Source organism: Rattus norvegicus, chromosome 8 (assembly GCF_021556685.1).
Source record: "Rattus norvegicus strain SHRSP/BbbUtx chromosome 8, alternate assembly SHRSP_T2T, whole genome shotgun sequence".
Lineage (NCBI taxonomy): Eukaryota > Metazoa > Chordata > Mammalia > Rodentia > Muridae > Rattus > Rattus norvegicus.
The window spans coordinates 81,230,710-81,256,587 of NC_141541.1; the positions used below are offsets into that span (position 1 = coordinate 81,230,710).

At 45.0% G+C, this 25,878-nt stretch overlaps 1 long non-coding RNA gene across 3 annotated transcripts; it reads right to left on the minus strand.

Moving 5' to 3' along the window:
- Positions 1-16,900: 16,900 nt before the first annotated feature.
- LOC148004243 (uncharacterized) lies at positions 16,901-24,406 on the minus strand. 3 transcript variants are annotated; one of them, XR_015627888.1, is made up of 5 exons: positions 24,253-24,347; positions 23,618-23,763; positions 20,444-21,898; positions 19,232-19,330; positions 16,901-17,062 (listed from the first exon to the last, which is right to left on the minus strand). It is a non-coding gene; the product is annotated as an uncharacterized LOC148004243 (long non-coding RNA). The 3 variants fall into 3 exon arrangements; XR_015627889.1 differs by lacking the exon at positions 19,232-19,330 and having other exon boundaries at positions 24,253-24,406; XR_015627890.1 differs by lacking the exons at positions 19,232-19,330; positions 20,444-21,898 and having other exon boundaries at positions 24,253-24,386.
- Between the last annotated feature and the right edge of the window lie 1,472 nt (positions 24,407-25,878).

The following is a 25,878-nucleotide window of genomic DNA, read 5'->3' on the forward strand; positions in this document are numbered from 1 at the left end:
AGGCTCCTTTCTCTGTGACAGCTCCAGCTTGTGTCAAGCTGACACACAGAACCAGCCAGTACAGTTAAAGACAGTCTATATATGCATACCTTTAAAAATTCACCTTGTTTACAGTGTAGCCCACACTTGTGATTCAGTGTATTAATGTAAACATGTTAAAAACACCCTATTGGGGGCTGGAGAGATGGCTCAGCGGTTAAGAGCACTGACTGCTCTTCCAGAGGTCCTGAGTTCAAATCCCAGCAACCACATGGTGGCTCACAAACATCTGTAATGGGATCTGATGCCCTCTTCTGGTGTGTCTGAAGACAGCTACAGTGTACTCACATACATAAAATAAATACATTCTTTTTTAAAAACACCCCACATCAGCCAGGCTATGGTGGCACAGATCTTTAATCCCAGCCCTTAGAAGACAGACAGGCATGATTCTGAGTTTGAGGCCCGCCTGTTCTGCAGTGTTCCTGAACAGCCAGGAGTAAAAAATAAAAAAATAAAAAGAATTCCCCACATCAAGAATGTCACTGAGAGGCTAGGAATATAACTCAGTCGGCAGAGCGCTTACCTTGTCCTCAATAAGCTGTGGGTTCAATTCTGCTAACCTTGCTTCACAAAACAGTGGACATCATGAGGCTGGAGTGATGGCTCAAAGTCTGTTCTCCCAGAGGACCCGAGCTAAGTTCCCACAGTGACTCAAACCACAACCACAAGTAACTCAGGCTTCAGAGGGATTGATGCCTTCTTCTGGGCCCCATGGGCACTCATGCACATGCATGCGTGCGTGCATGTGCGTGCGTGAGTATGTGTGTAGACACATACAGAAAAATTTTCAATCTTAAAAACAAACAAATCCTGAGGATGCCTTTACATGGCTGTAATCCCAGCATTAGGGAAGCAGAATCAGGAGAATTGAGTGCTCAAGGCCATCCTCAGCTACATCATGAGTTCGAGGCCGCCCGGGCTTACAGGAGACCCTGTTTCAAACACAAAGACCAAAAGGAGGAGTACAAGGTATGTCCTGGTACACAGCCAGATTCCAAATGTTGCTTTCATTCTCCTGTCCTCTACTAGATACCAGGTAACTTACGACCTCCCCATGTTGGGGGTAGGGGGATGGCTCAGTGGGTAAAGTGTTTGCCATGCAAGTGTGAGGACCTAAGTTCAAATCCCCAGAAACTGAGTAAAGCCAAATCCAGCAGGACAAAGCTATAAGCCCAGCATAAAGGCAGAGACAGGAGAATCCTCACGGGCCGGCCAGCTAGCCTGAGGGATGCAGCAGCGAACAGGAGATCTTGTCTGTAAGGAGGTGGAAGGTGAGCACTGACACTTGAGGTTGACCTCTGACCTCCTCATGTGCACCACGGCACTTGTGCGCACGTACGCATGCGCACACACTGAAGAGCTGAGGGGTTTTCTGCAGACATGGTTGGCCTTTAATGAATAGAGATCCACCTCCTGTGCCCCCCCCCCCAGGTGGGATTAAAGGCGTGCATCACCACTGCCCAGCAAAGAGGTCTTTTTTTTTTTTAAAAGACCTCTTAGTATCTCTCATAATGTTAACTGAAGAGGTTGAAAGCATTCTAGAACATTGCAGAATGCTCTGGAGAGTGGTCCAGGGAGTGAGCCATTTATTCCTCATATTACTTATCATAATTGTTCATTCAGCATCCACAGCATCCCCACTGTGTACCAAACAGTTCATCCTATCACCTTCTCCTCAAGAACCCTGTGGACGCAGACAGAGCGCTCTGGAAGAGCTTAGCTAGTCAAAGAAGAAAACAGAGGGCAGGGAGGAACTCCACGTAATTGTCTCAGGAAACCCAGCTGAAGCCAGGGAAACACACACACACACACACACACACACACACACACACACACACACACACACCTCAGTCCAAGAGCTGGAGGGAGAGAAGAAAGGAATGCAGAAGTGGGTGTGGGTCGGCTTTCACTCCCTTCAGCATTTGCTTAGGGGTAAAGTCCAAGTCTCTCCTCCCTTGATGGGCCTCACTTGGAAGTCAGTCCCTTTCTACAAGGCCCAATGAAGAGGATGCCGGGCCTCTAGAGTTCTTGTGAGCTGGGAGGACCAACCTTTCTTTGCCTTCTTTAGGGTCACCCATTTGCTCTGAAACCAAGGGTGGGGTCAGAATCTGCCCTTCCCGGGTCATCCTTCCTCCTCCCTACAGAGCACTTCCCTGCGCTAGAGGCGAAGTCTTTCCAGTCCTTCCTTAGCCCCACCCCCACCCCCTTCACTGTCCCCAGGGTTGTTGACACCAGAAGAGAGCCTGAAGAGCCTAAGAGGTTTTCCCTAGAGCGGTATTACGGTCACAGGGACACTAGGGAATGTACTGCTGACCATTAGGGGCCCTGCAGGGGAGCCCTGTCTGCAAGGCATCAAGAAGCCTTTGTCACCTGCCGCCAGGGGGGATTATCAACCCAATTGGCTATTCTGAGGTTATCAGTTTAAAATTCCTGCCTCTGCTTTGCTCTGCATTTGCTGCCCCTCCGGGGAGGTTTGCCTGTGTAGCTGCTGTCTTCTTCTTAGGTCTGTGTGAAGACCTTTATTGCAAAACCAAAGCCAGGCTTCGTGTCCCACTAATAGGAAATTGTCATTGCCCTAAGAAAACATCAACTCTGCGCTGGGGAAAAAAAAGAGCTTTTGAGATCAGGAGGCTGGCTCCTTCTCAGGTCAGTCCATGTTACCTCCCATAACTGTGTCTGCACTGAGCCTCTGTGACAGTGGTATAGTCGAGATCTTTTGAGCCTTTCCGGATCATCACTATCTCCCCACACCCAAGTCCACCACTGAATCTCAGGAGCAAATAAATCCAGTAGGTGCTCCTCTGTGAGTGAGGAAGACCATGAGTGCCCGGTGCGAGACGAGGAAGTCAGATGTGGTGGGAGGCCTTGGCAAGATGGGTGTGCATGAGTGCATGCATGTGTGTCCGAGTGTGCGTGTGTCTGTCTCTGTGTGTGTGTCTATGTGTTCTGTGTGTATGCAGTTGTGGTGGCAGATCCTGACATCTGTGGCCATTGTAACCTTAGAGAATGACAGAGTGCTTCTCTCTGTTAGCGCGGCCATTGTTGAACCAGCTTGTCGCTGCGCCCTTTTAAGAGCCTGTACTGCATTAACTGCCTCTGGGATGCTAGGACGACAATTACAAGAGAGCCCGGAAAGGGACCCTGGGCAGCAATATGGGGGAGAGGGGGTTTAATGCAGGGAGGGTCCTTCCAGAGCAGGAGTGGATGGGTGGCACTGGGAACAAGCTCTGTCGACAGAAGAAACCTGTGTATCTTCACACTCCAGGGAGGCCATCAGTCTTCCGTGACAGCCGTACTGTAGGGAGCACATTCCTGGAGGGAGATATGGGTTCCCCTGGCCAAGTGGCCTTCTCCCGAGGAGCAGAGGGTCTAATGAGATAAAATGGGCCAGAGCAGCAGGAAGCCAGTTGCATCTTTCCCCCCAAATCTTCAGAAGAAACTGATCAAAGGGGAGTGGGTATTTGTGAAGAGCTGAGAAAACTTGAAAGAACATCACAGTGGGTCTGGATATTTGTTTCTGTTTGTCAGGTTTCTGGGGCAGTCTGCCTTTTCTCCAGCCCTGCTTCTCCCCAAGGGGGTAGCTTTTCTAGAGGCTAAGGGATGTGTGCGCAAAGAATATATGTGAAAGGGACCTATAATCTACCTAATTCCAGATAATAATTCAGGAGCTTATCCTGTGTACCTTTATGGGCTGAGAGAAGAGCTAGATAGTCCCATCAGATTTCACCATTTTTAACATCTACAAAAGCAAACCTCTACGTCAATGTTCTTGTCTGTCTCTTTGGCCTCAAAAAGGAAGGCTCATGCTAGAGAGAAACCAAATTGTGTGTGTGTGTGTGTGTGTGTGTGTGTGTGTGTGTGTGTGTATCGGCACATTGAAGAATTTTTTTTTTTAGATCAAAGAGTTTCATTTGGTGTCTGTCCTTCTCTCTTCTTCCTCCCCAACCCCCACCCCAGATCTGTTTGCAAAAAGCTCAGATCTTTTTTTCCCACACACAGACTGACCTGATAATGGAGGAATGAGTGGGGGAGGGGCCTGCTCTGGTATGGGGTGTAGCCCACTCTACACCAGTGCTCCCTGGCCTAAAGAAAGTTCTGGTAGGAAGAGACTGCACACTCCCCATATGGAAAGGAAGCATGTGAAATAAGGCAAGCCTCCATTTTCATACTTTAAGGGCAAAGAGTAGAAGCATCGTTCTCAGGGCTGCACCATGGATGGCTACAGCAGTTTGTACAGCGGTGCAGTGAGCACTCCGTTGTTCGGGGCGTTGGGCTGAGTTCATTTCCTTCCACTGACAACATGCTGCAGAAGGCCTCACCCCTGGGCTCCTGATGACCAAACTGGACTTGGGGCACGGTAACTGTCCACACGTTGTTTCCCCTCGGTCCTTATACCTTCAAATCCAAGCTCTCCATCCCTATGCACTCAATGTGGCCGTGTGCTAGGATGCATTTGAATCTAATTAGGGACTTCTCTGACAAATGTCGGGCAATACACCGTCCAAGACAATGCAAACAGAATTAGTACCATGTGCTGATAAACATGAAAATCTTTGTGACAGAGATTCTGGCTGTGCTGACAGATGGAGACGTTGAATTCATCACTGACTACTGCACATCTGGAAACGGAGGCTAGCCTTGAAATCCGATGTATTCCAGACACACACGGGCCCCCACCCCCACCTCCCGTCCTTGGAAAAACCTTTGCTGGGTCCTGCTGTGCCCTCCAGCTACCAAACTGTTCTCTCTTCCTTTTCCCTGCCAAACTTTCTGAATGAAAAATGGAGCCACTCACTCTCCCACTTCCTCAGCCCCGCCCCCTGCACGCCTGTTTCCTTCCCTGCTCTCTTGAAACCTTCAAGAGGTCATAGGCTGAGTAGACTGCTCATTTCCAAAGCGCTGGCATTATTTCTTCATTTTCATCCTCCTTGACATTGCTTGAGCGTTTGATCTGCCTGTTACCAACTCATTCCCTCTGATCCACAATCCTGTCCTGTGTGGACTCACGTGTCTACTGAGACTTTATCATAGTGACCCAGTGTGGCCTCTGAGGGACCTTCCCTCACTTCCTTCTCTCCTTGGCCTTCCTGGTGATATCATTGAGTCCTTGCTGTTCCAGTAGATCCTTGGTGAAGAAGATACTTATGGGTGGAGGGGAAAGAATGGAACCAGAAGCCTAGCCATTGCTCCTAAGCCAGTTGGTAAATTCTAGAGAATTCGCTGAGTTTTGTTTTTTTTTTTAATTTTTTTCTTTTCTTTCTTTTTTTTTTTTTTCTGGGCCTGGGGACCGAACCCAGGACCTTGCGCTTCCTAGGTAAGCGCTCTACCACTGAGCCAAATCCCCAACCCCTCGCTGAGCTTTTTAAGCCTCACTTTCAGTAATCTTAGGATGGCAGTAGATACTAAACCTCAGGCCAGGCCTCAAGTACCTTGAAAGACTTAAGTGTCTTGCAGAAATGAAGTATAAGTACTATAAAAGCATGAGTATTGACATCACCATTGTTTAATCTTAAAATCATTAATTGGTGTGTGGTATGTGTGTGTGTGTTCATGTTTGAGTGTGTGCACATGTGTCTCTGTGTGTGCACATTTGTATGTGGGGGCCAGCTGTCAGTGTCATATGTTCTTTCCATTACTCTCCTATCTCTCTCTCTCTCTCTCTCTCTCTCTCTCTCTCTCTCTCTCTCTCAGGATTTCAGTATACAATCCTGGGTGGTCTCGAACCAGGGAAAGGAAGAGGGGGCAGGATGGTAGCTGGAGGGCACACAGGACCCAGGTCTAGGTCTAGACTATTCTGGCCTCAAACTCAGTCTCTGTCTCCCAAGTCCTGGGATTAAAAAAAGCATGAGCTGGGCTGGAGAGATGGCTCAGTGGTTCAGAGCACTGACTGCTCTCCAGAAGTCCTGAGTTCAATTCCCAGCAACCACATGGTGGCTCACAACCATCTATAATGTAATCTGATGCACCAGACTTCAGATCACAGGGAAGAAGGCTCTGTCTGAGGCTTGGAATCAGACCCGAATTCAAACCCTGGTTGCACAGACTGGATGACATCCAGAAATTCATTTCATCTCTCTGAGTCTTAGTCTGCTCATGTATAAAGTGAGAACTACTACAAGTTGACTTGTCTCCTCTCAAAAGAAAATGTTTTAGCTGAGAAGTGGTAGCACATGCCTTTAATTCCAGCACTAGGAGGCAGAGGCAGGTGGATCTCTGTGAATGTGAGGCCAGCCTGGTCCACAGAGTGAATTCCAGGACAGCCAAAGCTACACAAAGAAACCCTGTCTTGAAAAACAAAACAAAAACATACAAAGAAAGAAAAGAAAACGGATCGATCTTACGGAAGAGTCTCCAACCTGCACACCACACAGGTATCCTTAAGTCACCCATGTTCTTGTGAGTATACCAATAAACTCATGGGTACGCTACTCTAATAGAAAATATAGCGAAACTGTAGCCCCTGAGAACTCAGGCGTGACCTTGATTGTCTAACAAGAAGGCCAAATGAAGACACAGGGAAACCATCCTGTACAGAGAAAGGCAAGGGCCTGAAATGACTTCACCATACAGAAGTTCAGAGAGAGATAGGCACGGGTAGGTCCTCTTCCGCAGCCTCAAATGGAACAGACCTGCTGTGCCCACTTGGGATGCCAGAGAATCTCTCTCCCTCTCTCTCTCTCTCTCTCTCTCTCTCTCTCTCTCATTGCTGTTTAAAGATGTATTTATTTTTAGTTATATGAGTACACTGCAGCTGTGTTCAGACACACACCAGAAGAGGGCATGGGATCCTATTGCAGATGGTTGTGAGCCATCAGTGGTTGCTGGAGAATTAAACCTCTAGGAGAGCAGTCAGTGTTTTTAACCCCTGAGTCATCTCTCTAGACCCTGTCCAGAGCAGTCTTATGCCAGAAAGAACTCTTGACCCCAGAGAAAGGAAGGCAGAACCCCACAATTATATCCTACCAGAGGCAGGTCAGCGGGCAGACGTTTCAAAAGTTTCAGTTCAGTTGATGAAAACAATTTGTTTTATGTTGTAAAACCACGGACACCACCACCACCACCACCACCACCACCAAGGCACAGTGCACAGGAATCCTCTGTTCAGCAGGATGTGGGTAGCAGAGACCAGGGAGTGGTTGGGTGAAGCACTAATGAGTTAGCTAAAACTAGGACAAGATGGAGTCACTCAGGGTAGGTCACAACCCAGATGTGCTGCTTAGTTGCATGTCAACCTGACACAAACTAGAGTTGTCTGGGAACAGGAACTTTAATTGAGAAAATGCCCCCACTACACCGGCCTGGGGACAAGCTTCTGAGCCATTTTCTTGATTAATGATTTTGATGAGATAGGCCCAACCCACTGTGGAGGGTGCTCCCCCTGGGTTAAGGGCCCTGGGTGCTATAAGAAAGCAGTGTGGGGGGGTTGGGGATTTAGCTCAGTGGTAGAGCGCTTGCCTAGGAAGCGCAAGGCCCTGGGTTCAGTCCCCAGCTCCGGGAAAAAAAGAACCAAAAAAAAAAAAAAGAAAGCAGTGTGGGGGCTGGAAGATGACTCAGCAGTTAAAAGCACTGGCTGCTCTTTCAGAGGTCCTGAGTTCAAATCACAGCAACCACATGGTGGCTCACAACCATTCATATAGAATCTGATTTCCTTCTCTAGTGTGCATGAAAATAGAACACTTGTATGCATAAAATAAGATTTAAAATCTTAGAAAGAAGGAAAGCAAGAAAGCAAGATGAACAGTCCATGAGCGAGCTGGTAAGCAGCACTCCTTCACAGCCTCTGCATCAGCTTTGCCTTGATTTCCCTCAGTGATGTAAATGAAATAGCCCAGTTGATTTTGGAATGGTGTCTCAACAGAGCAAGGAAAACACTGGATCGCCTAACTAGGACAGCAGGTGACTCTAACCTCCCTTTCTAGGGTTGAGACAGTAGATTTCTGTTTGTCCGAGCTGCTCAGTTTAAAACTCTTTGCTATAGTATCACTTGCTACAAAATGAATGCAGAAACAGTACTCCAAATTCTGCCTCTGGCCTCTGATTCCCTTTTTTACCCATCCACAGCCTGTAAGCTGCCATCTCAGAGGCTCTGAGCAGAAAGTACCTCAGATGCCAAAACAGAGCTCCCAACCCCGTGGTCTCTGCCTCTCTTCCCTTCTCCCTCCTTCCCGGCTACAGATCTAGCCTCAGGCACACCCTCTGGTTTCCATCCCTGCATTCAGAAAGCCATCTCTGAATTCCTTCCTTTGGTCACCCAATTTTCTCTCTCCACCAACATCTTCAACAAATAAGCCAAATTAGCAGAGGATATAAGACTAATTTTTTTGTTCCATATACTTTTTTTTAAGTTTATTTATTTTAATTTAGGGGTGTGAATAGTTTATTTGCATGTATGTATGTGTGCCATATACATGTGTGGCATCTGTGAAATTCAAAAGAGGGCATCAGATTCCCTAAAACTGGAGTTAAGGATAGTTGTAGGCCACCATACAGGCCCCAGGAGAGCCTAGATCTTCTGCAAGAGCAACAAGTGTTCCTAACCACTGAACCATCTCCCTACCCAGCTCCCCCATCCTGTACACTTTTATAAAATTGAAAATAGATTCTCCTCCCATACAATACATCCTGACCACTATTTCCCCGTCCACTCTTCTGAGCTCCCCACAACTGTTCTTCTCCCCCAGATTCATTCCCGCTCTGTTTCCCTTCAGAAAAGAACAGGCCTCTCAGAGACAACAACCAAACAGGACAAAACAAGATACACGAAGACAAGGCAAAAGCCCCCATATCAAGGCCGGACAAGACAACTCAGCAGGAAGAAAAGAGTCCCAAGAGCAGACAGAAAAGTCAGAGACACATTTGTTCCTACTGTCAGGGGTCCCACTAAGAAACACTAAGCTAAAATGCTCAGAGGCCTTGCAGGCCCTTGTAGGCCGTGTTCTTGCTGATTCAACCTCCGAGAGCCCATATGAGCCCTGCTTAGTTGATTTGGTTGGCCATGTTCTCCTGGTATCCTCCACCCCCTCTGACTCCTACGGTCTTTCCTTCCCCTCTTCCTCAGGGGTGGAGTGGAGAAATATTTTATTTGTAATTGTGTGTCTGTGTAGATGTTAGTGTGGTGTCCACGGAAGCCAGAAAAGGGCATCAGATTCCCTGAAGCTGAGGCTATGTGACGTGGGTGCCGTCTCTCTAGCAGCCTTTTCTTTAGTCGTTAGGAACTGAACTCGTTTGAGGCCTCAGGCATTGCTCAGTGGCGGAGCACTTACCTAGCTTATGTAAGGTGTTGAGTTTGGCCTTCAGTTCACAAAAGTAAATGAAAACACTTGGTAGTATTCCTGAAGTCTTAGGTTCAATCCCCTAGCATCACATGAACCATGTCTGGTGAGACAGAGCTCTAACTGTAACACTGGGCAGGAGTTCAAAGCCTTCCCCTGCTACATAGCAAGTGGGAGGCCCCCCAGGGACATGGTACACCTTGTCTCAAAAAGTTAATTAATTAATTAAAGCCAGTTCTTTCTCAGTCTCCATCTTCTTGACAGTTGTGGCACTTTTTACCCATCAACTGTCTTTTCCCTCCCTTCTCCTCACAAGTGCCTTCAAACTAGGACATCTAGCAGTGAGGTGGATATCTTCTGTGTCCTACTCACCTTACAAAGACCCCTTCCCAGCTCACAGGGGCAGGCTTGATAGTTCGCACCCTTACTATGTGACCTTAGGACCTTGGCCATAGCTAATGGATACAGGGGTGAGGAATCTCTCTTCAGGCCCCTCCCTAGAAGGTAAGATACGGAGGGCGCAGATAGGGGCTTGGGGCTTGTTTCTAAATCATGTCAGGGGCAAACCCTCACAGACAAGAGAAGCCCTTACTGTCCCAGACCTACAACTGCCTGCTTCTTCACTTCCCCTCTGTCTGGGTCATCTGCTTCTTCCTTATTCCAAAATAGGCCGTCTCGAGGCTTCTGCTTTTTGCTTTGGAGGCCTTCACATTCATCCTCATAAGAAAAAAATGTTATACAAACTAAAAGTCAGCAACTCCACTTACAGCCATCAGAGGACGAACCTACAAGGCAAACTGCTCACGTGTGACTTTCCCGGGGGTGGGGGGGAGGTGGAGGTGGTGTCATTTCCTATCCACACCAGCTAGAGGGGACAATGGCAGACTGAACAAAGGTTTCTACTCAAGCCTTGCTTGGTGAGCCAATTAGTTTATTTGGCGCTGTACATGAGTATAGAATGGCATTAGATAATCTGTGAGCAACCAATACATCTAATCCTCATCCCACCTCACATGACCTTGGGGAAGGAAGGAGCTCATGCGTTTCCTACCACCTCAAGAGGTTGTCAGTAAGCTCCATTTCATGACAGCCCTCATGTTAATGATCACAGGTACTCAAATTATTTTTAGACTTATTTATTTTTATGTATATGAGCACATCAGAAGTGAGCATCAGATCTCATTGCAGATGGCTGTGAGCTACCATGTGGTTGCTGGGATTTGAACTCAGGACCTCTGGAAGAGCAGCCAGTACTCTTAACCACTGAGCCATATCTCCAGCCCCCACAGGTACTCGATTTAAGAGCCATTATCAGAACTAGAGAGAGTTCAGCAGTTTGGAGAGCTTGCTGCTGTTTCAGAAGCTCTGGGTTCAGTTCCCAGTACCCACATAAGGGTGGCCCTCAGTCACCTCTTCCAGCATCTAAGAGTGCCTGAAACAGGTGCCCTGCTCCCAACTCCGACACATATTCAGAAAGAAATCTTTTAAAAATTGTAATATGGGGGCTGGGGATTTAGCTCAGTGGTAGAGCGCTTACCTAGGAAGCGCAAGGCCCTGGGTTCGGTCCCCAGCTCCGAAAAAAAAGAACCAAAAAAAAAAAAAAAATTGTGATATGACCACATCACAAGAAGTTAAACCACTTAAAAACACACACACACACACACACACACACACACACACACACACACACACACACAAACAAGCAACTATAACAAGAAGGGATAAAATCCTGTCCTATGCAGAGGAAATGCCGTACAACGTGCTATTTTTTCTTTTGGCCTTTCCAATTCTTCCTGCCCTTGTATTCTCTAGGCTTAGAGAAGGTGACATAAGTGTATGGTATTTTTTTTTTCAATTAAGGGTTGAGTGTTGGGTCACTGTGCCACAGCAACAAGCGTTTATTCCCAGAAGATTGACTGGTTACGAGTCTCCATAGCAACCACCATCCTCACTGCAAAAAGAAGCCTCACCGACCAAGGCTGACAGCAGCAGTAATATATTGTGTCTCTTTACAAGCACATAGAATCCATTCAACAAAACAACACTAGCGTTCCTCACCAGGACCCATGGCCCCGGGTTTTTTTACATACCAAGCGCAGGTTCTCTCCAGTGGAGCGAGTTTTAAGTGCAAGTGGAACCCAGTTCACTGTACCCATAATAGCTGTGCCACTGTTACCTCAGTGTGCATAGCCTGCCCCGCATGCTGCCAGTGTTAGTGCATAGCCTGCCCGGCATGCTGCCAGTGTTAGTGCGTGGGCTCATAGTTTGGTAGGACCGGCACTAACAAGTCTCCAGCACTAGGAATGGCAGCCAGTGGGCAGGGGGCTTCTAACTCAGTTCCTGCCCAATTCTCCCTCCCTGGTCTACAGCCAAAGTATACAGTGCCCTGCCCTCAGCAACAGGGCTTTAACACCCAGCTGTAGCCTGCAATCAACAGCCTGTATTGGAGAGGGGGAGGGGACTTCCTGACCAACACTGCCGAACACTGGGGGGGGGGGGGGGGAGAGGGGGAGAGAGAGGAAGCGGGAGAGGCAAAGTATCTCACTGGCCTGAATCTCACTATCTATGCTAAACTGGACGGGTCCATTCGTTCCTGGCAGCCCGGGCTGGGATATAAGCAGGTAACATTTGGCTCTTCTGTAGATGAGTACTGAGGATGGAGCTCAAGTCCGTGGGTGTGTTTGCAGGGAAAGAACTTTACCAACTGAGCCAGGTACCTAGCCTAGGTTTGAACTTCAGCAACGTCTCTTACTTCAGCCTCTGCTGCTAGACTGCGTCCCTTTCCTGCCCCAAGCCCTCTGCCTCCCCATTGGTACATTTGTATTTTAGCCACATCCCTGTTTAGGCAGAAACTTTCCAAAGGGAAACTTCAGAAGATTCTAGGAATCACATTTAACAACTAAATAACAGTTGTAAGATAGTAAGGTGAGAAAGTAATTCTATACAGGTAACAGTCTTTCTAGCTCTCAATACTACTCCCTCTAAATGGAAATTAAAAGCTAGGCTTTGTCTGTGGGTAAGAATACATGAGAAAATGGAGGCAAAGTTCTTAGACAGCAGCACTCAGCATATGTTATTATAGTCAACATATATGTTACTATAGCTGATGGCCTAGACGTCATGCAGATGTTTGTCATATCCATATATATAAATATGTGCGGGGTTGGGGATTTAGCTCAGTGGTAGAGCGCTTGTCTAGCAAGCGCAAGGCCCTGGGTTCGGTCCCCAGCTCTGAAAAAAAAAAAGAAAAGAAAAAAAAATATGTGCACATATGTGTGTACACACGCACGCACACACACACCCTTCATTCGGTCATAGGAATGTGCCAGGTGTACTGTGGGATGGGTTCAGTCCCTGGCCTTGGTGATTCACAGGTCTGAGGTCGCTGCTGTAAGGACAGGCTGGGCAAAAGAGCTACCACAATGCTGCATGCAATAGGCCACTGCTGCAGAAATTTGATCTTTTTTAAGGAAGACTTTGTCAGCTGATGTGAAGCGCTCCGGGGAGCCTTGCAGGCATTTTGTCTAAGAGATGAAGGCAGAAAAGGCTTAGGTTTGAGTAGTCTAGGAAGGCTGTGGTGGGGGAAAGGCTACAGAGGAAGCCTGGGCCCATACTCCCAAAGGATCTTATACCTAATTGCAAACTTCCTCTCTATTCCCTGGGGGTAATCAGCATAGTGCTTAATTTAAAAAAATTACTGAATTGATTTTCCCCTCCCCTTTGACATGTATGGAGACAAAGAATATTCTCTTGGATCAAAACCCTCATATTTTTTAAAGATTTATTATTTTTATTTATATGAGTACACTGCAGCTGTCTTTAGACACACCAGAAGAGGGCATCGGATCCCATTACAGATGGTTGTGAGCCACCATGTGGTTGCTGGGAATTGAACTCAGGACCTCTGGAAGAGTAGTCAGTGCTCTTACCTGCTGAGCCATCTCTCTAGTCCAACCCTCATGTTTTTGATGCCTAAGTTTACATGTTTAGTTCTCTTCTCTATGCCACGAAGTCCACTTAACCAACCGCCTATTGCAACTGAAATAATAAAGACTCCAGTCACTCCCTCTTCACTGTCCATTTTTCCCTTGAGGGACAAAGGACATTCCATGTTTTCAAAGTGTCAAATACCCTGACAAAAAGCAACCTAAGGGAGGCAGAGTCTATTTGTCTCTCAAGTACAGTCCATCATTTCAAGAAACATGGCAGGAGCGCGAAGTAGCAAGTCACTTCACAATCACAGTCAAGAACAGAGAGCCATGAATTAATGTACTTGAGAGACAATCAGACTCTATCTCCCTTAAGCTGCTTTCGCCAGGGTACTTTGACACTGTACTTTGAAGGCTTAGAAACCTTCCCCCATATCTGAAAACATGGAGTGTGAATGCTCAGCTGTTTTTCTCTACTCTTATATAATCCAGAATCCTCTGCACAGGGAATAGTGCCACCCACAATGGGCAGGTCCTCCCACTTCAAGACCTGGTCAGAAGCCTGCCTCCCAGGTGATCAAGTTGACAATTAAAAGCTGATCCCACTCAGGTTTTGATGGGACCCTTGGGACATCAAAAGAGACTTGATGCATGTCTCAGAGCAAATGTCAACTCCTGGGCCAAGGTGAAGGTTTTCTGCTGTGGAAAGAGGAAGAAATCCCATGCTAGAAAGGAGGCAGTGATAGAAACCATTAGCATGCAGGTTGCTGACAAAGGTTTGTACTCTGTCTTAGCCTAGGGTTGGGGGTGGGAAATGATAACAGATATCAGGAATGGCTTTGGGTAAGGTCCCCTACAGAACCAAAGACAGCAGAGTAAAGAGCAGGGAAAACTCTATGAACATTTGAGCAGCAGGGCACACATACCACCAGGGTATTGGAGTTAGTTTCTCAAATTGAGAAACCCAGAGACAACAAAAGGAACAAGAAACAGCTTAGCCTCGAGCTGGGTAGACTACAGCTTGAGTACCAAACAGTATCAAAAGAGCCCTCTAGAACTTCATGCCACAGGGAAAGAAAAACAATAAGATAAAAATAATAAAATAAACAAATAAAACAATAAGTACAGTTTTCTCTCACCTTCAGATAAAAGAATAGAGTTTACAAAAAAGAATCTATAGGTTAGAGGGGAGTCACATGCCTGTAATATCAGTGGTTTGGATGCCAAGATCGAAGCCACCCTGGGCTACAAGACCCTCTCTGTAAAGAAGGAAGAGAGGAAGGAAGGGAGGGAGAGGGAGAGGGAGAGGGAGAGGAAAAATGGTTATTTTTTTAAATATCTAGGTCTTGGAGCTACTCCTTCAACAGCTACATTTAAAATGTAAGTATAGCTGGATGTGATAGTACACCTTTAATCACAGCACTCCAGAGGGCAACCAGACAGATCTCTACGAGTTCAAGGCCAACTTGGTCTGTATATGACAAGTTCCAGGCCAGCCAGAGCTATATAGTGAGACCCTGTCTCAACAAACAAACAGATATGTACATGGGCTAGAGAGATGACTCACCAATCAAGAGCACTGGCTGTTCTTACAGAGGACCTGGGTTCAATTCTGAGCACCCCACATGATGGCTGACAATCATGTGTAACTGCACTCTTAGGGGTTCCCATGATTTCTTCTGGGTTCCTTATATATTTATACAAATAGTATGCATACATACGTGCAGACAAAACATCCAAAACCATAAACGTAATATTGCCATATAACATTAATATTTCTTGGGTACCTATAAGGGCAAGACAGCCAGAAGAGCCCAGCGGGAGAAACAGGCATACAACTCTGTGCATGGTCAGAATTCTGAACACACAGAAAACACTTGTGTGTTTCAACCAATGGGAGGAAAGAATGGGAAGAAAATATCGTGGTACCTGGCCTAGGCTTGGGGAGACGTGTAGAAGGTTGCTAGGGAACAGAAGTGGTTTGTAGCTACTAAGGACACTGGCTGAAGGGGTTGGGGATTTAGCTCAGTGGTAGAGCGCTTGCCTAGGAAGTTCAAGGCCCTGGGTTCGGTCCCCAGCTCCGAAAAAAAAAGAACCAAAAAAAAAAAAAAAAAAAAAAAAAAAAAGGACACTGGCTGAGCTTAAAATTCAAGGCTGGAGGGAACGGTCTGATGGGGCTCAATGTGCCCCTCATCATCGCAGATTTTATATGCCGCTGCCTCCAGTCTCCACTCCATAGGGTCAAATTTTTATGGATCCCTCCCACCTCATTTCATAGCCAAGCACTTTTCAACTCTTGCTTTTTGGACTTTGGTTTCATAAAACTAGAAAAATTGCGATAAATATTATTAAAGGTTTAAAAATAATACCAGTAGCAACCAGCATAGAGAGCTGGCAGAGTGCTAAGGCTTTCGCCTCAATAGCCTTAGTGATTACGCACATGAGAACCATAGTGTGCAAGGCTGGAGGGTAGCTCAGCAGTCTGCTTTACCTCAGAAGCATGAGGACCCGAGTTCGATGAACCAACATGACAGGCATAGTCCCAGTTGGGAAGGCAGAACAGGAAAATCCCTGGGGCTCGCTGGCCCGTATATATGTCTGGCCTAACTGGAACTTGGCTTGACTGAAGTGGATGAGTTCCCCTGAGAATGCCCTGGTGACAACTGAGATAGTCCTCTGGTTTCTCTCTGGTATACACCTAGAGTCTTGCACATACAAAAGTTTTATTTCCAACACTTATCCTAGTCTGAGCAATGTCTAAGTAATATTAAAGTTTTTCTAAGATATTCTGTGCTATATATGACAGGTTTTCTTTTTCTAACAATATCTCCCTTCTACCCTCTCCTTTCCCCCTCTTTTCCTATCTATTATCTATCTATCTATCTATCTATCTATCTATCTATCTATCTATCTATCATCTATCTATCATCTATCATCTATCTATCTATCTATCTATCTATCTATCTATCTATCTATCTATCTATCTATCTATCTTCCTAAACTAAGTGCTCAGTTTGCCTTTAATCATCTTCTTCTCAATGATTTTTAAAGCACTATTAATCGGGACCTTATCTGAATCCTAACTCCTCCCATCCCTTCAGTCATTTGCTGCCTCCTCTAGGATTTTTTTTTTCAGATTACTGGACACTTTACTGAGAAGTCATTACTATGTAGTATCTTGCTTTGTTTTGGTTTTTTCATCTAGGATTTTTCAAACTGTTTTCTCCTTGCTTTTCTGGATCACCCTCCATGACCTCTGCCCCCTAGTCAGATCTGTTTACTAAATCACACCCGTTCTTCATGACTGAGTTAAAATGCTACCTTCTGCCAGAAGCCTCCTCCCGGGAGCTCTCCCTTCCAGATGACCATCTCCCAGGTCCCCACCCACCGTTCATTTTGTATCTTGTGTAAGATCTAGATGTGTTTTTCTTTCTCTCCCATTAGAAGATGAACCTGTTGCTTATGCTTTTTAAATGTTTTTTTGCATCTCCCTTGCTCACAGAACCAAATTTTAGCATACAAGCCTGAGTGTGGTAGCACACACCTGTAATCCCAGCACTGGATAGGCAGAGGCCAGCAGATGAGAGACCAGCCTGATGTACATATTGAGTTTCAGACCAGCAAGGACTAAACAAAAGCAAACAGACAAACAAAAAATCAGTTTATTCCTTGAAATACTCATTTAATTGAATCAGATTTAAACAATTCTAAAATTTCTACTCGAGGTCTTTGGTTCTTGTGGGTTCAGCATATCTACCAGATGTCTGTGGTGCCAGCATCATCAACAGTCATGTTCTCTTCTCCCCTTGGCATTTTCTCCTAAAATGGAGGTGGAGGGAAGAGCTAGATGAGCCCCTGGCAGGGAGAACTGTCCTCCTGCCAGTCTCTGGAATCCTGAGGGATAAGGGAATGGAAGACACTCCACACTGGGCTTCCACCATTGTAGCCTCCTGTAGGGCTGCAGACACACAAACAACTGTGGTTTTAGGGAGCTGAGGTTTCTACAGCCAGGAGCCTGGAAAACATTCCAGTCAAAATTCCAGCAGGCTTTCCAAAGTGGGGGAGGGGAGAGAGAGAGAAAGAGGGAGAGGGAGAGAGAGAGAGAGAACTCATCCTGCTGACTTATTTTCCCAATTGATGGACAGAAATTAATGACGAAGGAATGTCACCCAGTCAGTTCAGGTATCAGTGGGCAGGGAGCTGGATCTCTCTGCTCAAAGGCTGTCAGAATGTGTCTTCAATGCTCAGAAGAGACTATATAGCATAGTTTGTCTATGCTAAAAAAAAAACAAAAAAACCAAAAAGCAAGCAAACAAACAAACCCATAGTGTAGTAGTAAGGTATCAGGTTCATCCTGGTGCCGTCACACATGCCAGAGAGAACAGATAGGACCACGCACTAAGCGCACATGATGTAGCAAAGCTTAGTCGCTTGTACTAAACGCTTAAAAAAAAAAAACTTTTAAAAATTGCATTTTATTTTAACGTTTTGCGCATGCGTGTATAGGTGTGTGTTCACACGCACAGCCATGGTGCACATGTGGGAAGTTAAAGGGCTGCTCGTGGGAGTTAGTCCTTTCCTCCTACCATGTAGGTCCCAGCGATCAAACTCAAGCCATCCGGTTTGGCATCAACTGCCTTATCCACTAAGCCATCTCTCTGGCCCCACTCACGCTGAATCCCGAGTCCTCCGGGACTTGCCCTTTAAGTAGGAGCTCCCAGAATCTACTGCCCCGTGTACAGTGCTGTTAGTCACACACAGGGCAAAGCTAACGCAGCAGCTTTATCCCTAAAGAGATGCACAGAACATGGGGCTGGGGATTTAGCTCAGTGGTAGAGCGCTTACCTAGGAAGCGCAAAGCCCTGGGTTCGGTCCCCAGCTCAAAAAAAAAAAAAAAAAAAAAAAAAAAAAAAAAAAGAGATGCACAGAACATGGAAAATAAAACCTGATCTGTTTTTAATTTTTACTAATTAGGAACAACAAAAACAAAAGGGTTCAGTCATTTTATCAACCCAAACGAATGAGATAAAAATCAATAACACACCATGCAGTCCGAATTTCTTATTTTGTCAATGACAGGGGGGGGTTCCCCAGGAAGTGTGAATGACTTATCCGAGGTCACCAGAGCCATAGAAAAGCAGAAGCAGAAGCGGAAGGGGAGACCTGAAAACAGTGACTGCATTAGATAGATTTGGGGGTGGGGCACGTAAGAGATGCCTTCTTATCAGGCTTCGGGCTCCTTCCATCCTGCCAAATGGGAAGAGGCTCCGACCACAGCATCTGGCTGTCCATGTGCCCTTCCACTGGGGAGGTCAGCCCATGAGTCAGATTTCAAATCACGGTGGTTTTTTAAAAAACAGCCAGGCAGGATGAGACATCAACAAGAGAGGGAGGGACAGAAAGCTAAAACCTTTTAAAAAGCTCTCCACAAAAGGCAGAGGGCTCTCCTGCACAATCCTGACCCCCACCGACCTCGCGACCTCGTTACCTAAGGTCAGCTTAACACTTTAGAAATGGTCCCGGCTGGCTCCGTAACCTCTGTCACTCATAACTAACAAATACGTCTTTAAAGGGGTCACCTTTGGGACGGAAACTGGCAGTTTCTTTCCTTTCAATTCACGAGTTACCCAAAAGTCTCTTCAGTCTCAATTAAGAAATTCGAACTATCTAATTTGAAACCAATTTTACAAGCACAAGGTGCTTCAATATTTTCATTCACGCAAAATTTATAAAGTTTAAGTGAATCCTAGAGGACTGCGAGTGTGGCACAGTGGTGGAGTGTTTGCCTAGCATGAATGAGGCCCCTGGTTCAATCCCTATTACCACCACCAGAAAAAAAGAAAAGGAAAGAAAAACTAAGCTCGGGAAACAGGCTATTTTGTATGGTTATCTGGACGGCAAACACATTTTCCCTTGGGGTCTTCTCTGTGATTATATAAAAAGGACACAGAAGAGATGGAAAGTCAAACACCAGGGATCCAAACAGACCCTCTCTGTATATCTTCCCATACTCCATATTCCATCTGGCATGAGGTCACACATCTCTATTCCCAGCACTTAGGAGACAGAGGGTCTGTGGTTCAAGGTCTGAGGGAAAAAAAAAAGGATTGCAGATGTTCCGCATGATTAGCAAACTTCCGACTTCATCCAAAGCAAGAAAGCAATCAAGAGTAATATGGGTCAGGGAGATGGCTCAGGTGGTAAAGTGCTTGCCAGGCAGGCACTAAGACTGGGTTCCGATCCCTAGCATCCACATAAAATAGTCCAGGTGTAGACATATTGGTCATCCCAGAGATAGAGTCAGGAGGATCTCTGGAGCTTGCTGCCCAGCCATTTAGGATTAATGAGCCCTAGGCTCAGTGAGAAACCTTGCTTCAAAAAATAAAGTGGGGATGACTGAAGAAGACACTCAATCTCTATCCCTGGTCTTAAAACACATGTGCACACAGATGAATGGATACCCTGACACATGCACATACACATGCAGGTCCCCACACCCCACAAAAGTATTACACACAGTGCCAGCCTTCAGCCTCTTTGTGCTACTGAGAAAACATCTTATTTAAGAGATTTACCAGATCAACACTCTCTCTGGCTCATATTCAAATTCAAATGGAGACTCATCTACTTAAGGGTAGAGTTTACCTCCCAGTTCTGGTCCTCAGATGTCTTTTCTTAATTAAATTCAGTGTATCCACTATGGATTGCGTGTTAGCAAATCAGAACTAAATAAAGCATAACTCTGAACCTCAATGAGCTCACAAGGGGGAAAGGGAAGCTTCCCTATAAACAGACAGATGAAGTGGAGGGTTGTATGAGTCAGAGGAGAGCAGAGACAAAGTCTAGAGGAACGTGGAAAGATCTACTCCAAGTCCTGAAGAACCACAACTGTCAACCCAGATATTATACCTAGCAAAACTATCTATTAAGCTTGAAGGAGAGATAAAAAGTTTCCATAGTAAAAACAGATTTAAAAAGTATTTATGGCCACTAAGCCAGCCCTACAGAGGATTCTAGGACAAATATTTAATCTAAAGGATAAACACAACCAAGAGGTCACAGAAGAAAAGCAAATACCAAAAGAGAGCTGACAAAATGCCATAAAAATCACCAAATGACAGGAATTGATTCACATATTTTAATAACAACTCATAATATTAATGGTCTCCACTCATAATAAAAAGGTGTAGCAGCACATACCTTTAATCCCAGCAGCCTGGTCCACAGAGCGAGTTCAGGACAGCCAAGGCTACACAGAGAAACCCTGTCTCAGCTAAAAACAAATGAAAACCAAAAACCAACAGCAAAACAAACAAAAGCAAAACTAAAAATTGAAACACAGACTAACAGATTAAATTAGAAAATAGTATCCGTCTTTTTTCTGCTTCTGCAAAACATGCTCCACCATCAGCAATAGACCACCTGAGGTAAAATGATGGAGAAAAATATTCCAGCAAATGGAAGTAAGAAGCAAGGAGGCATAGCTATGCTAATATCGGACAAAATAGACTTCAAACCAGAACTAGTCAGGAGAGATAAGAAGGGGTACTTCAGGGGTTGGGGATTTCGCTCAGTGGTAGAGCGCTTGCCTAAGAAGCGCAAGGCCCTGGGTTCGGTCCCCAGCTCCGGAAAAAAAAAAAGAAAAAAAGAAGGGGTACTTCATATTCATTAAAGAAAATACCCACCACAGCATATTATAATTCTAATACATGCAGTATACAGGGGCCCTCTACTACATGAGAGTTTTCTATGTAGGTCTTAGGTTGACTGTAGCATAGGGTTAATAGATGATTTTCCCTATCCCACTCTCACCAGTAGAGAGGTGGTCTGGAAAAAAAATAAGCGAAGAAACAGACATCATAAATAAAATGGACTTAACAAAACATTCCACACAAACGCCAAAGAAAATACACTCCATCAGCAGCCCACGGAACTTTATCCCCAAACAAACTATGCATTAGGATACAAATGGAGTCTCAATAAATATATGGAAATTGAAATGTCTTACATTCCATCTGATCATAAGAGAATAAAGCTGGACATCGACAGCAAGAGAAAGTGCACAAACCTATTAACACTACACAATGAGCTATTAATGATAATTGGGTCAAAGAGGAAGAAGGAAATTTAAAATGCCTACAACAATATGAAAACGAAAACAGAGCACATTGAACTGGACGGGACACAACAAAAGCAGTCCCGAGAGGAAAATTACAGCAGTGTCTGCTTACATCAAAAACATCGAGAGATCTCAAACCAATACCTTAATGATGGGCTGCAAAGCCTTGGAAAAACAAGAACAAACAACACCCAGAGAAAGTGGGTGCGAAAAGACAACCAAAATGGACGAAATAGAAAGAGAAAAAAAGTACAGTCAATGAAATGGAGGTTAGTTCTTAAAAAGATTGGCAATCGTGATATAATTCTAGCCAAATTCTCCAAAAGGAAAAATTACCTAAATTAATAAAAGTAGATATGAAAAGAGAGGTGTTTTCAATGTCTGTGAAGAGACACCATCACCACAGCAACTCTCATAAAAGAAAGTACTCACAGTCTCAGAGGTTTAGTCCACTGTCATCATGGAGGGAAGCATGGCAGCATAGCATGCTGGCAGACATGGTGCTGGAGAAGAAACTGAGAGTTCTACATCCTGATCTGTACAGAGAGAGAGAGAGAGAGAGAGAGAGAGAGAGAGGCAGAGAGAGGCAGAGAGACAGAGAGACAGAGAGACAGAGAGATTTCTAGCTACATATGTCTGACTAAAGCTAAATTAAAATGAAATAAGTAAATTAAATAGACCCATCAAATCGAATGATGTAATAGCAGTACATTTTAATGTCCCAACTGAAAAGCCCAGGGCTAGATGAATTCAGCACAGAATTCTGCCAGGCCTTCAAAAAACTACCAGTAATACTCCTCAAATTATTACATAAACTAGAAAATGAAGGAGTATTTTCAATATCGGTTTACAAAGCCAATGGTATCCTGATACCAAAACCAGACAAAGAGTACAACACCAAAAAACGAAATTATAGGCCAATATCTTTGATGAACATAGCCACAAAAATTCTCAGTAAAATAATTCAAAATGAATTTAGAACACAGCAGAGAGATTATTCCCCATGATCAAGGAGGCGTCCTTCCAGAGATACAGGGATGGTTCAGTACAAAAGAAATACCAATTAATGTAATCCACCACAAGAACGAACTCAAGACAGAAACCATATGATCATCTTCTTAGATGAAGCAAGGGTCATTGACAAAAATCCAACATCCCTTCATAATAAAAGTCTTCGGGGGAAACGAAGGATACAGAAGACATCTCTCAACATAATAAGAGCCATTTTGCTAAATGTGTCTATCTGTTGTAGGAGTTTTCTGGTGGATCTTTAGGGCCCATCACACATAGGATCATATCATAGAGGAGTACAAAAGGCCCAGAAGTTAAAAATTAAAAAAAAAATTAAAAAAATAAGGCCCAGAAGAACCAGAACAAACCAGAACAATGGGAAAGCTGTTGGTGCCAATCGCATCTCATCTCAGATTTAGGTCATGCTATGGAACTATCGTACTAAAACAACATGGCACTGGCATAAAAACAGGCACATTGATCAATAAAATGGAATGGAGGATACTAATAAGAACCCTGAACTCCGACTGCCACCTGACTTTTGACAAAAGGGCCAACAATACACACCGGAGAAAAAAAGATGCCATCTTCAACAAGTGACGCTGGTCAAAATCAATAGCCATCTACATGAGGAAGAGTGACATTGGATCTCTCTCTCTCTTCTCTTCTCTCTCTCTCTCTCTCTCTCTCTCTCTCTCTCTCTCTCTCTCTCTCTCATTCTACACAAAACTCAACTCCCAATGCATCAAGGGCCTCAGCATAAGGCCTCATAAAGTTGAATCTGATAGAAGGTGGGGGATGTTCTTGAACTCCCTTGCCACGGGAAAAGACTTTCTAAACCAGATCCCAAAAGTTTAGGTGTTGAGACTGACCATAGACGGGGCCTCATGAAACTAAAAAGGTTGTGTACAGCAAAGGCCACCAACGTTTAAATGAAGAGACAGCCTACAGAATGGGGAAAAATATCTTCACCATCTATACATCTGACAGAGGGCTAGTAACTAGAATATACAAAGAACTCAAAAAAGTAAACGTCAAGAAAACAAAGCAGCATCACTTTTAGAAAATGGGACATAACAGTAAACAGAGAGTTCTGAAAACATGAAATCCAAATGGCTAAGGAACACTTTTTAAAGTGTTCAATATCCTTACCCAGCAGAGAGAAACAAATTAAAACTACTTTGAGATTTCATTTTATCCTAGTCAGAATGGTTTAGATGAATTTATCTAACTCTGAGAAATACCAAAGCTGGAGCTGGAGAGGTAACTCGGCAGCTAAGAGCACTGGCTGCTCTTACAGACGACCCAGGTTCAAGTCCCAGCATCCAGAGAGCAGCTCACAGTAGTTTGTGACTCCAATTCTAAGGGACCCGATGCACTCTTCTGGCTTCTGTGAGAATCAGGGTCACACACAGTGCACGGACATACATGTAGGCAAAACACCCATGTACACAAAGTAATTTTTAAAAATTAATTACAAAAAATTTTTTGTTTGTTTTTCAAGTCAGAATTTCAGACCTGGCTGTTGTGGAACTTAGTATACCCTGCTGGCCTCAAACTTGTAGATCTACCTGCCTCTGCCTCTGCCTCTGCCTCTGCCTCTGCCTCTGCCTCTGCCTCTGCCTCTGCCTCTGCCTCTGCCTCTGCCTCTGCCTCTGCCTCTGCCTCTGCCTCTGCCTCTGCCTCTGCCTCTGCCCCTGCCCCTGCCCCTGCCCCTGCCCCTGCCCCTGCCCCTGCCCCTGCCCCTGCCCCTGCCCCTGCCCCTGCCCCTGCCCCTGCCCCTGCCCCTGCCCCTGCCCCTGCCTCTGCCTCTGCCTCTGCCCCTGCCTCTGCTGGGATAGAAAGTGTGCACCACCACTGCCCAGCAGTAAGTACAGACCTGCTCCTTCAGGAAGGTTGAGCAGCTGAGAACACACAGCCCCTGATGACTGCTGCTTGTCACTTAGCCACAGAGAACAAAACACGGAGTAAGTGACTTCACAGCCTCTGACACCTCCTACAAGTATTTGTGGTATTTCTTTCTGAACTAGACTAGCAGGGACACTGTAACCCATTTCCTTACACCTGGAACCTCTCTAGACCACATTTCCCAGCAACAGGAAGTGAGGTTAGTTTGTGTTTCAGACCAGTAGAAAATGGGCTGGTGTGTACAGAAAAACCTTCCTGGATTCCTGAATCACCATGTGGGTCTTTCTTCATTAATTATGAATATTCACACTTGGTATAACATAACTGTGAAATAAACTAATTGTAATTTTTTAAACAAAAAAACCATTTTGTAGTATTGGTATAGTACATTTTCTTTCTTTTTTAAAAAGATTTATTTATTATTATATAAGTACACTGTAGCTGTCTTCAGACACACCAGAAGAGGGATTTCATTACAGATGGTTGTGAGCCACCATGTGGTTGCTGGGAATTGAACTCAGGACCTCTGGAAGAGCAGTCAGTACTCTTAACCACTGAGCCATCTCTCCAGCCCATAATTGTAATTTTTGCAGTCTTCATCATTACTTACCGTGAGTAATACAGAGTCTCGAGTAGCCCAGGTTGCCCTGTGAACCTTTTTTTTTTTTTTTTTGATCCTCCTGTCTTAATCTCCTAAATACTGGGATTATTAGTCTTCAACACCATGCCTGCTTTTATGCAGTGCTGGGGATCCCACTCAGGGTTTCACGTGTGCCAGAGAAGCACCCAGCAACTCAGGGACAGCCCCACCTGTCTCTGTTGAGTTTGATTCCCACCTCTATGTTTTTACCTCCTCTGCTGCTCAGCCCTTCTCCGTTCCCAGCCTTTTAGATTTATCTACAGGAAAGACATGGATTAACTAGTCTTTCATAAAAGAAAACCACAAAGAAACCAACATTTTTTTTCAGAAATAAAAGGAGAAGAAAATGCCAAGGATTTATTTATTTAAACAAAATCACAGAAATAGGGGTGGCGGGGTGTTCATTAGGTAATGATTCCTGGTATTAAACTTGACAACCTGAGTTCAATCCCTGGTACCCACATAGTGGAAGGAGGGAGGGAAGTGGCTCACACGGGGCTGTCCTCTGACATCCACATGGGTATCATGGCATACATGGGTGCACAGACACAAGTAAATAAAAATGTCACAAAAGTAGCAAGTGAAATATTACATAAGATTAAGATTGAGAGACCACTTAGTTAATTATAAAAATTATAATGTCAGGGCTGAAGAGGTGTCTCAGTGGTTAGGAGCACTGTTTGCTCTTCCAGAGGTCCTGAGTTCAAATCCCAGCAACCACATGGTGGCTCACAACCATCTATAATGGGATCTGATTCTGGTGTGTACAGATACAGTGTACTCATATAAATAAAATAAATCTTTAAAAAAGGATAAAAATTATAATGTCTACAAAATGCCTTTACTACTTTATTTAATGGGTATTTTGTGCTGCAGCAAAGCAGGAAACACTGCCTGAGGGAGGAGTGCATCACGGTGGGAACATGAAAGGGGAGGCATAGTCGTGGGAGATAGAAA